We start from the raw sequence: 12,209 nt of genomic DNA, 5'->3' as shown, positions 1-12,209 counted from the left end.
GATTGCCACAGCTTAAATTATCGTTAAAACATATGCTGATAGGGAAAAATATAATCTATTCGGTGTGGAAAGCTCTAGGCTCAATTTCCATCGATTCGTTTTGAAAGGTTTACCTGACATTAAGCAGGCTGAGGTGGCCAACAGATCACAAACCCCAACCCTTAACACACACGTAGTTTACTGACATTGTTTATTAATATATCAATGAGTATATCCTTATCCCGACTCCTTGTTAGAATACATATAATGAAATCAATATACGCCACCAATGGTGCTAACAATAAATCCCATCCCACCCACCAACACAAAAAAGTAAACATAAGTGACTATCCATTTCCCACTGGAAACTAAGCAGTAGGAAATGGAACTGTCATTTTCCGAATAATACCAAACCGACCACCAGAACAAAGGTGTTATATCGACATCTCCGTGAATCACCAAATGAATGGCGAGGTCCATGGCAAACCAACATCCTTCATCCGACAGCCATACTACGAATCTAGATGCCTTCTCCCGACCGCCGTCCCCCGCCGTGAATTAAACTCTTCGGACTTCGTACAGTCTCCTTTCTCCTGAATCTGATCGGGATATTGATATCTTCAGAAAATGCTGTGAATGGATGATCCAACCACAGCAACGGTGATCCCAGCCTTGATGAATTTTGGAACCACCAAGGATGTCCTTCTAAGGCCAATCACTCCAAACGTGGATGTCAGTCTCATCTGGATGCATACCCTTCTCCAAAATCACCAACGCTTTCATCTGTGACAAATCAGCAGAGCAATTGTAGTAGTAATGGCCACCCAATCACCATGACGAGTCCAGAGGCCATGATACGACATCGTCACTTAGATCACAGTCCACTATGTAGAAAGACCACCACCCTCAGCTCTCATGTAGCCTGGCATCCATCTTAGCCACACTTCCCTCTAGCAGGAGTTATTTTTATAGCAGGACAACAATTGATCGACAATAAACGCAACAAGAATATTTCAACACCAGCTCCAATTGCTTTAAAACAATGAGTGACGTAAGAATGATAAAATCATTGTTGACCTATTTATTGTGAAGATTTATATTATTCCCATACTGTTATTTGCCAAATCATGAATCTGCTGTACATCATCAGTAGCTGACGATGTACAGTACACCCAAATTTCCACACTGGATATCACTGTTTGTATCATACAATAAAATAATTCCATTTTTCTTCAAATCTTGTTTGTCCGTGCTCTTTTAAGAGAAACGTACCAACTGTGTGGTACTACACTCAGAGTAAGAGACCTGGGGGTAATTGTGCAGTCAGTTATGTAATTCTCTAGACAGTGCAGACATGCTGCCTGGACAGCTCACGGGGTTTTGTCAACGATGTACAGAAACTTTGCTAGCAGGGATAAGCAGGCGTTTGACCCTTTATGGGCAGACCACATCTTGAGTACTGCCCACAGGTGTGGAGGCCTCATTTTAGGAAGGATGTAAAGCAGCTGTAACGAGTCCAGAGAAGGGCAATGAGATTGGTGAGGGGAACAAACGGAAGTAGTCTAATGCAGTCAAAGGCAGCAAACGCTAAACCTATGCAGAGCGTGGACAATAAAGTGAGAAAAAAATGAGGAAGATAGAGAGTGATACAAGGGGGATAGAAGGTGACAAAAAAGTATAAGAAATGAATAATTAGAAAATAGACAAAATAAGGATGTTGCCGCAACTTACTAAACCGGTAAGTTAGTTTTCTCCGTCCGTTATTCTCCCTTCAGACGAATGAGCAGAGCTATTCTTGCGAAGAAGTATAACAAGATCATCTGCAGACAAATATGTAAAACCAAAGTGTTTTTAGTGCTTAAAATTCATTATGCATTCCTGGTTACGCCAATTCCTGATCGTCAGGCTGTGATCATAAATCAACGTTTGTCTCGCCTCAACTTGATAACATCCAGTTGAGGTCATTGGTGAAAGATACCCACAAGGTCATAGGTTATACTTAGGTCCGATTCAGCTCTTTTTTTTCTTTCTTTCGGTTTTCTGCTAGACAGAGGGGAACTGTACGTCAGTTGCTATGTTATGCAGCGTGGTTTGGTCTTAAATTCCACTTGAAAAAGCAAGCAGTGCGGTTCATGAAAAATTATGATCATTCTTTATGGAACAGCCATCGTATTTTGTATTCACACATTGCGTGTTCTATGGTTGGTTTCTATTTACTGACTTTATCAATGGATTGCCCTTAGTACAATAGCTTACGCTGGAGTAGCGTGCAATATTGTGTAGTATCAAGTAAAAGTATCGGGTGACTCTATTGTGATATTCATGGCATTTTAACGAAATAGGTGTATAAAATTTGCGTGCATTTGCTGAGTGTAATAAATGTTGTGCATGTCACTCAGTTTATTTACTGACTGTCATATATTTATCAAACACGGTAAACAAACCAAATGTCACGAGGTCCACGTCCTTACTGGCAAATATAAGTTGGGACACAAGGTCATAACAAATTTTTTAATACCCCTAGTTTAGCATATACAAGGATTCTGCATTACAGCTTTGATGCTCATAAACTCAGGTTGGGGGAGTGGAGGTTGGTGACGTACTTCATAATTTCAGAGAGATGGAATTAATAAAGTGGTTTCCAGCATAACACCTTGATATGAAAGACACTTCAAAAATCAGTCGTACTCAGACAAATATTACTGTGACAACATTTTGCTGCCTTTTGATTTATTTGTGCGTTTTAGGGTTCAGGAAGAGGGAGGGAGGGATTCGGTTATCAACTTAGTGCACGTATGAAGCAGCAGATCGCTGAAGATACCGAATGCAAAGAACGATTAGCTTTGACAAGCGAGTTATGTACGATTCGGTAGCAGGTGATCGTTCACCAAACCTCCTCACAGAAGCGGCTGCACATTGGGTTGACCTGAAGTCCAATTTAAATCTACCTTACGTCATCGGAACCTGCATCAGCATACGAGGACGTCACATTTAATGTCGAGGATTGTTAATGATAGCTTAATCCATGGTTTTATAGCTCGAGCCTTGAGGACTGCCTTGGGCGAACCTGTTATAATTTGGCGGGACTTCTCTCTAGGCAACGGTGTTCCGTGTGTCCGACAGGTGTACGTTGCTATTTTTCGTTTCACAAACAGGAAGTGCTGACCATGGATAATTAATCTTCGCCACTAACATTAAAGTTTGTCACGTCACAGAAGAGCGCACGTGATGGGAACTCTGCAGATTTCTTCGTTTCCAGAAGACCCCACTCTGAAAGTTTGTCAAGTGAACTAATTTTAGCACCCAACGAAGAAAAACTCCAGTGGATATCGACTGCGTTGGATGAAATTATTTCTTAACATGTGTTAACTGCAGAGGCACCTGTTCGCTATTAAATAACCATTGATTATGAAAGAGATTCAATGCATTTAGTGTGGAAGTTAAAGAACATCCGTGTTAGTGGAGATACTAGAAACGATGAAATATAATTAATAACAGCGCAAGGAAGCCTCATGTCTTTAAGAGACTGGCCAAAAAAAAAATAGAAAAGAAAAGAAATCAGAATAAAAGGGAGAAAGTAGATAAAAATTTGACATTATGCACGTCCTTCTCATGCAGTGCTTGTTAATGATCTCTCTTTTGCCCATTTCAAGATTCCAGTTGCCCGTTGTTGAACCCTTTATTTAAAGCTCAATGTCTTTTTTTCACACTTGGAAACAGTTTCAAATGCGTCTTAACCTGCCTTCCTTAGAATTTTAACTTAGAATCTTTCCAGAAATTCGAACATGTTCATCATATACAATAACCTCTCATGAGGACCTGAATTAAAATGCTTTGCTTTGTATAACCTCTGTGTTTTCCAAAGGTACTGATAGCCACTGTTGATACACCAAATTCGGAGGCCAGGATAGATCCTTGGGAGCAACCTGGATGAATCTTTCTAGATACTTTCTTCTGTTTGGATTTTACTATAAATTTTTGGTCATTACAATAGCTTCCAAAAAGAAAATACAATTGTTGAGGGGATTTGGCATGTCCGTCTTTGGGGGCACTTTCCCACCAAAGTGAGCAAAACGCACATTTGAATTCAATAAATATAGTGAGGACTGTGTATATATTAAGTGCAGTAGCATTATTATTAAAGGCTTTTGAACTGTCCGAGCAAGCTGAGTGAGTGGTAGATGTAACTGTCAAGGATTCCAAAAGCACACTAGGACATAATCTGCAGATATAGACGTGGGAATGCTCTTCTATCAATGTACAGAAATATATGAAGAATCACATCAATTCAGCATACAAAATTGATTCTCGGTCCAGTGCTTCACTCGATCGAGAATCAAGGAGAATGAAAAGATTATATAACTCTGTGGTCACTTGATGCCCAGTTTTAAATTACGTTCCAATCCTTAAGATGTGCTGAAAATGCATGATTAAATACAGTAATATTGATATTAGTATCTCCAAAATGGCTGGAGTAAGACCTTAAGTACGTGAAGTCTGTTTATTGCTATTAAGTTGTGACTAATTATAAGATCGTCAAACAATTTAACTACTGCTTCGCGGAGGGTCTATTAAAGCATTGACCATAAATTAGACTTTGTCTTAACATCAGATGCTATAAGCACATTCTTTGAACCCAATATTTTAAGCACTTGTTCTAAATAGCGAGAGGCATGTATGTATAAAGACATGTACGGTATTTTATGTTGGACGGCACCTGAACATCAGTTCAACTCCACCTTGGTACACTCTGATGAATACAGAACTCTCAAAGGACAACAATTTGTGTGCTGTTATGTTTGTGCAGTGTGTTTGTTGTTGCGTTGGTTCTGGCCATTTTGTCACCAGAAAGGCGATCACCTGAAAAGAATGCCAAGTGGTCCATCTAAACCACGGGGAGTAGGGCCATAACTATGCAAATATCGCGGTCTGACTTACTGATTGAACAACGACGCACTTCATCGCATTCATCGTGAAATAGGTGGGTATATGGGATGTGTTAGGGTAACTAGGAATAGGCATAGAAGCATGTATGCTTGCAGGTATACCAATGCTAGAAGTATAGTAAATAAATTTGATGAATTTGAAGTGTTGGTCAAGACATCAAAGGCAGATATTGTTGGGATATCACAGACATGGTGTCACACAGATATAAGGAATGCTGAACTGGAATTTGGGGAGAACAATGTGTACAGAAAGTATAGACAGGATAGGAAGGGAGGAGGGGTTATGCTATTAGTTAAGAAACACATAAATTCCAAGGAAGTGAAGCCAGTCGACATCGCTGGACAGTGCAGTGTCGAGTCAGTTTGGTGTGACATAAGCATTGGGAGATCAAAATTGAGAGTAGGAGTGTGCTATAAGCCTAATGACTCTAATGAGTATAATAAGAAACTGTACGGGGAAATAGAGTGGGCCAGTAAATCAGAGAGTCTTATAATGGGGGATTTTAATTTCCCAGATATTGACTGGAACTTGTGGGTTTGTCGCTCACACACAAGTCAGACTTTTGTGGATTTATTGGATGATTGTTTTCTGCAGCGGCATGTTCGAGAGGCTACCAGAGAAACTCATACTCTTGATCTGGTTATCAGCAGTGATCATTCGTGTATTAAGAATTTGCAGATAAAGGAACCACTAGGTGGCAGTGATCACAGTGTACTGATGTGGGATTTATTTAAAGATTTAATTACCATCAGGGGTAAAGGAAAGGTTTTTGCTTCCGTAAAGGCCAGTACAGTGGTCTCCGACAGTTTTTAAATTCTGTACAGTGGGATAAACTGACGATGTTACCAACAGTAAATTCTAAGTGGGAAGCATTCAAGGAATTAATCGTGGAAGCTACTAAAAGTTTCATACCTATTAAGAAATATTGTTCAAGGTTTAGGCCTAAATGGTTGTCAAATGAACTAATGAGACTCGTAACAGAGAAGAAAAATGCATGGGATGCATATAAATTATCAAGTGACTCAGAAGCCTATGGCAGATATAAGCTAGTCTGTAATCAGGTCACAAAGGAGGTTAGGCAGGCGAAGGCAGATTACGAGAAATCCTTGACAAAAGATGCTAAGAAAAGCAGCAAGGATTTCTTTACTTATATAAACTCTAAAAGGAAGGGGATGAATCTGATTGGTCCACTTGACATCGATGGTTCGACTGTTGATGATCCTGCTCAGATAGCAAACAAACTGAATGAGTATTTTGCATCTACATTCACACGTGAGGAATTAGTAATGTTTGAAAATGACAGAAGGTTATCAAATTGTAGCAAGATACTTAATGATTTTGTAATAGCTGAAAGCAAAGTGGAGGAGAAATTGTTGAAGTTAAACATAAGAAAAGCACCTGGGGTGGATGGGATCTATCCAGTTATATTAAATTAGGCGGCAAAGGAAGTAAGCAAACCCTTAGCCATAATTATGAGAGCATCCTTGGACACAGGGAAGGTTCCCACTGACTAGAGATGTGCAAATGTGTCCCCAATTCACAAAGGGGGATCGAAGGGTGACACGAGTAATTACAGACCAGTTAGTTTAACTTCTGTTCATGGAGTCACTGGTTAAAGATGCATTGCAGGATCATCTAGACAAGACTGCAGCAATAATTCGGACACAGCATGGGTTTGTAAACGGAAAGTCTTGTCTAACAAATTTGATAGGATATTATGATGTGGTTACAAAGGAACTGGATGTAAGAAATATTTTGATATCATATATTTGGATTTCAGGAAAGCTTTTGATACTGTTGCGCATGGAAGACTATTGTACAAATTGGAGCAGAATGGTATTAAGGATAAGTTGCTACAATGGATAAAAGGATGGTTGAGTGGGAGAAGACAGAGGGTGGTAATTAATGGGTGCTGCTGTTCGCAGACCAGTGTTATTAGTGGAGTCCCACAGGGTTCGGTGTTGGGTCCACTCTTGTTTTGTATTGATGAAGGTATATCAGGCTTAATGTCGAAGTTTGCAGATGATACAAAGGTTGGCAGGGTTGTCAATGACGGTCATGGCAGTGTGCTACTGCAACAGGATCTAGATAATTTGGGCAGATGGGCTAAGAAGTGGCAACTGAAGTTTAACCTTGACAAATGCGAAGTACTGCATATGGGTAGAAGTAACCCCAGAAAAACGTACCAACTGTGTGTTACTATACTTAAGGTGGTAGAAAATGAAAAAGACCTGGGAGTAATTGTACAGTCAGATATGAAGTTTTCTGAGCAATACAGACAGGCTGCCAGGGCAGGTTATGGGGTTTTGTCAATGATATATAGGAATTTTGCTAGCAGGGAAAAGGAGGTGATGGTCCCTCTATATAAGGCAATGGTGAGGCCCCGCCTTGAGTACTGCGTACAGGTCTGGAGGCCTCATTTTAGGAAGGATGTAGATCTGTTTGAGCACGTACAGAGAAGGGCAACAAGATTAGTGAGGGCAATGAAGGGATCCTCTTACCAAGAGAGGCTTAAATTCTAAAAATTGCATTGGCTGGAGACTAGGCACCTGCGCAGTGATCTGGTTGAAGTGTATAAGGCCTTGAATGGGTTGAGTAGGCTGAATTCTGATTCTGGATTCTTCCACTTGTTCAGATTACCAACCTGAGTGGGCATAAATTCAAATTAAGGAAAGATAGGTAGATTTGCCTTTAGCCAGCGGGTCGTTAATTGCTGGAACAAACTTCCATCTGTCATTGTGGAAGTTGATAGATTAAATAAATTTAAGGAGGAACTGGACAGGCATTTAAAGGGAATGGTGTGATTTGATTTTTTTTTTTTTTTTTTTGGCTGATGCTGCATAAGCTAATACACTTCAATGTGTATTAGCTTATGTTAATAATTTTGATATTCAGTATATTTATGATATATGCACTTAGAGCTTTGGACAACTTGTTGTATGGCCAGTCAAATGTGTTTACGCCATTATGGACTTCAGCTTGCTCTTATAGATTGGAAATGGTGGATTGCTAAAGGTCATGATGAAACAGCCTGTTTAGAGCCCAAATGATGGGTAGTTTTTGTACATCCAAACTGAATCAAAAACGAATACATGTTGATTTCTGTGTGATATCTGATATGATTTCTGCGAAAGGGGCGCGCTTCAACTTAAATATACGGCTCTGCATGCATGGACCTTAACATATGGATCTTAATGGGATGCATGTACATATAAGATTACGAGATTCACGTACATTTAAGCCATCCACACCCCTGTTCTGCACCCGTCCTTTCCTCAATTTGAATTGATGCCCCTCCCCTCGTAGACTGGGAAAGTGGAAGAATCCTAACGTCAATGAGTTTCCTCAATCCATTCAACACGTCAAATATCGCAAACAGTTCACCTCTCCTCACAGGTTCCTATTCTCCAGACGATGAAATTTGCTGAATCCAACCAAAAATGGAGTGCTCTTACCAAATAAGAGTATTCCATTGTTCCCCTCTCCCAATCTCTTTACCTTATCTGAACTTGTTCCAGCAGCTTTACGTCCTACATAAAATGAAGCTTACAGGCCTATATAAAGTACTAAAGATATGAACTGACCATTCACTTACAGAAAGGAAGAATCACCTCCTTATCCCTGGTAGAAAAATTCCTGTATTCCTTTGACTTGTCGTATTATGGTCTGAGATGGAAATGCGCCATAATAAAACCCAACGAATCAACGTAATGTGAAAAACCCATGAGTTTTCCTTGCAGCCTGCCAAGTGGATAGAGACACAACAACTGAACATAAAATTGACGCAACCCAGACTTACACAATCCATTCACACTTCCATGGGTCTCAAATTTATACAGAAGTTTTCCATGCATCTGAGTTTTTGTGTGTTTGTTCAGAAAGCAGTGGAAATCACCGGCACCTTCACAAAACACTATGCCACTATGTTCTGGCAGCCTGTCTGCACTGCTTATTGCACTTCATATTTGACTGCACATTATCCCCAGGTCTTTTTCACTTTCCACTTCCCTGAGTGTAGTATCACACAGTTGTTACGTTTCTGTGGGGTTACAGCTACCAATAGCAGTACTTTGCATTTGACAATGTTAAACTCTAGTTGCCATTTCTGAGCCCATCTTCGTGAACATTCTAGATCCTGTTGCATTAAAATATCATTTCTTTAATTAATCACCCAACTACTTTTGTATCTGGCGACTTGCCAGGCTGTTCAACCTGCAAATTATAAGTGATATGCCATCCATATCACTTATAAATATAGGAATCAACACATGGGGCCAAACACCGAACCGTGAAGGAGTCCTCTAAGGACTCCTTCACGGTTCGGTGAATGCACTGTGGTAATCAAAGGACAGTGTCCTTTGATTACCACTCTGGTTTCTCTAACTCAACCATCCCTTTTTCCATAGCAGCAACTTGCCCTTAGTGCCACACTGCTAAAGTTTCTACAGAAGTCTTTTATATGCAAGGGTATTAAAAGCTTTCCTGAAATCCAATTATATGATACCAAAATTATTTTTTGCATCCAGTTCATTTGTGACATCATAGTATCCAATCAAACCGGTCTGAGAAGACTTCCCCTTAACACACCCATGCTGAGGCTGAATTATTGCTGCTTCTTTAACCAATGACTCTATTATTTTCCTGAGAGCAGAAGTTAAACAGGTCTACAATTACTTGTGCCACCGTTTGATCCCCATTTGCCAATTCGGGATACATTTGCACGTCAAGGAGGTCCACTGGGACCTCCGTCGAAACCAAAACTGCTATCACGATTCTAATGGCTATGGGTTTGCTTACTTCTTTCGCTGCAACTCGTAATATAGTTGGTGAGATCCATCTGTTCCAGCTGTCATTCTTATGTTTACCTTCAACAAGTTCTCTTTCATTTTTCTCACAGTAATTAAAATATTTAGCTCCCTGTTACAGTTTTATAAACGTCTGGCATTCACTCCCATAAAGAATTTTTCAAAGGAGAGGGAAGCTGCAAAATGCTTAGTCGGCTTGTCAGCAAACTGATCGGCATCATGTACAGTAGAAACATCGATATCAAGTGGACCGATTTGGTTCATCACTTTCCTTCTAGAAATCAGAAAAGAAGTCTTGGGTGTTTGTCTTTCATCCTTTGCCAAATATTTCTTGTAATTTACCTTCGCCTGCTTAAATTCCACTGTGACTTGATTGCAGACTAATTTAGGCTTACCATAGGCCTCTGTATCCCCCAATAATTTAGGTGCATCCCATGAATTTTTCTTGTATCACGAGTCTCATTAGTTCATATAATTTCTATTTTGGGCTAAGCCTTGAACAGTGCTTCTTAATTAATATGAAAAGACTATTAGCTTCCATGATTAATTACTTGAATGCTTCCCATTTAGATCTCATTCATGGTAACATCATCAGTTGTTGACACTGTATCGAATTTAAAAATTGTGTGAAACCACGGTAGTCACCTTCACGAAAACAGAAACTCTTCCCTTTACACCAGAGGGCAGTTACATCTTTAAGGAAGCCCTACATGAATGCACTGTGATCGCAACCACCCAATGAGACTTTTACCTGAAGATTCATAATTCAGGAAGACTCACTGCTCATAATCGATCAAGAGTATTCTTCTTCTTGTTTCCTTTGTAACATACTGCTGTAGCAAACAGTCATCCAAGAAACCTAGAAAAGTTTTGTCACCATCGTTTTGGTGAGATCAATCTTTATAAGAAACATTCGGTTCAGATATCGATTTCCTTATTCAATGAAATCAAAAAGAAATCAATGTTTATCATGGCCATTGATTTTCGAGAAATCCATGTTTATTATGCACATTGATATTTGCACATACGTATTAAATACATTTAATGCATCAATTCTGCCTTCCCAGAAGCAAAATGTTTTATGCTTAGGCCAAAGTAATTGGTGGTCAGTTGTTGGATAATGAGGCTTCCAATCGTGACAAAAAGTCTAATATTTAGAATAAGCACCAAATTAAATAAGACCATGAGTTGATTTGGAGAGTTATTGTTTCGGGGATTAAAAACTGGAATTTATAGGTTTATTACATTCAATAAACCCTCAACCGCTAAGTTAACAGAAAACTTTGACCGCTACCCTTGTATTATCTCAACACATGGATGTAATTCGAGTAATTTTTTCAGGTAAACCCAAACCGGCTTCTTTGACCTAGAGAAAACAGCATTTCCTGCTTCCGAAACCAATCTGGTTGTGATCCAGTTACCCCCCCCCCCCCCCAAATTTAGATCACGTGAAACAAGCCGAACCACTACCAACGCCAGAGTATTAATCACAGTGTGAGGTATTTGAGTTAAATCAAATGGCCAATCTGTGGTTTGGTCACCTCATAAAATATCTCTCTATTCCAATTTAATTGGTATATTACAGAAATGGAGGTACTGGGGATTGCACCCAGGGCCTTTCACATGCAAAGCGAACGCTTTACCACTGAGCTGCACCTCCTTCCTGTTATTTGTCTTTAGAGTAATAATGTTGACGTTTGAGGATGTTGAATAGTGCTGTACCAATTGGAGAAGTGTGGCATTAAGAACAGGTTACTAATCTGATTAAATGGATGATTGAATGGGAAAAAATATGTAGGTAACAGTGGACACTGCTCTTCGTGATGAGTACAATTTTTCTATTGGTCCCATTGAAGTGTGTACACAAAGCCTTTCTTAGTAAGACCAGTGTGGTCTTACTCAGAAAGGCTTCAGTTCAGTAATTTGCAGCGTCTGGAGACTAGCAATCTGCGAGGAGTTCTTAAATGTTGATGGTGTTCATTCTTCGTCTTGCTGATAATACTCATATTAAGGGGCATAAGGATGGTTGCAGGATAGTTGCACAAAATCTTTTCATTCAGAGAGTGACTGATTGCTAAAGAATTAAAGAAATTGTTGGAGGGTATTGCTAGGTGAAGTTTTTTTTTTTTTTTTTTTTTTTGCTGATCCTTTATAAGCTTTCTTGCATCATTTATCCCTCCTAATACTACACTCGTAATACTACATCACATAATTCATTATAGCTGCCAGTAACCAACGATTCGCTGGCTGGCTATAATGGCATGTTACGCAGACACTGTGAAGCTTTGCGTGAAAACGTCAATGACAAATAGCGAAGAAAACTGAGCAGAGGCGTCTTGTTCAACAGGACAACACACCTGCTCAGAAATCTGTCATTGCTATGGCGGCACTGACGAGTGCTCTTTGAAATCTTAGACCATTCCCATATTCATCAGATCTAGCACTATCGGATTTCCACCTATTCCCTAATTTGAAAAA

At 39.7% G+C, this 12,209-nt stretch overlaps 1 non-coding gene across 1 annotated transcript; it reads right to left on the bottom strand.

Annotated features, from left to right (window-relative positions):
• Positions 1–11,319: 11,319 nt before the first annotated feature.
• Positions 11,320–11,391, bottom strand: TRNAA-UGC (transfer RNA alanine (anticodon UGC)). The gene has a single exon. It is a non-coding gene; the product is annotated as a tRNA-Ala (tRNA).
• Between the last annotated feature and the right edge of the window lie 818 nt (positions 11,392–12,209).

This window comes from Mastigoproctus giganteus, chromosome 14 (genome assembly GCF_048544385.1).
Source record: "Mastigoproctus giganteus isolate SK-2022 chromosome 14, ASM4854438v1, whole genome shotgun sequence".
Taxonomy (NCBI): domain Eukaryota; kingdom Metazoa; phylum Arthropoda; class Arachnida; order Uropygi; family Thelyphonidae; genus Mastigoproctus; species Mastigoproctus giganteus.
The sequence above is the reverse complement of the archived record's forward strand: the minus strand, read 5'-3'. Positions and strand labels throughout refer to the sequence as shown.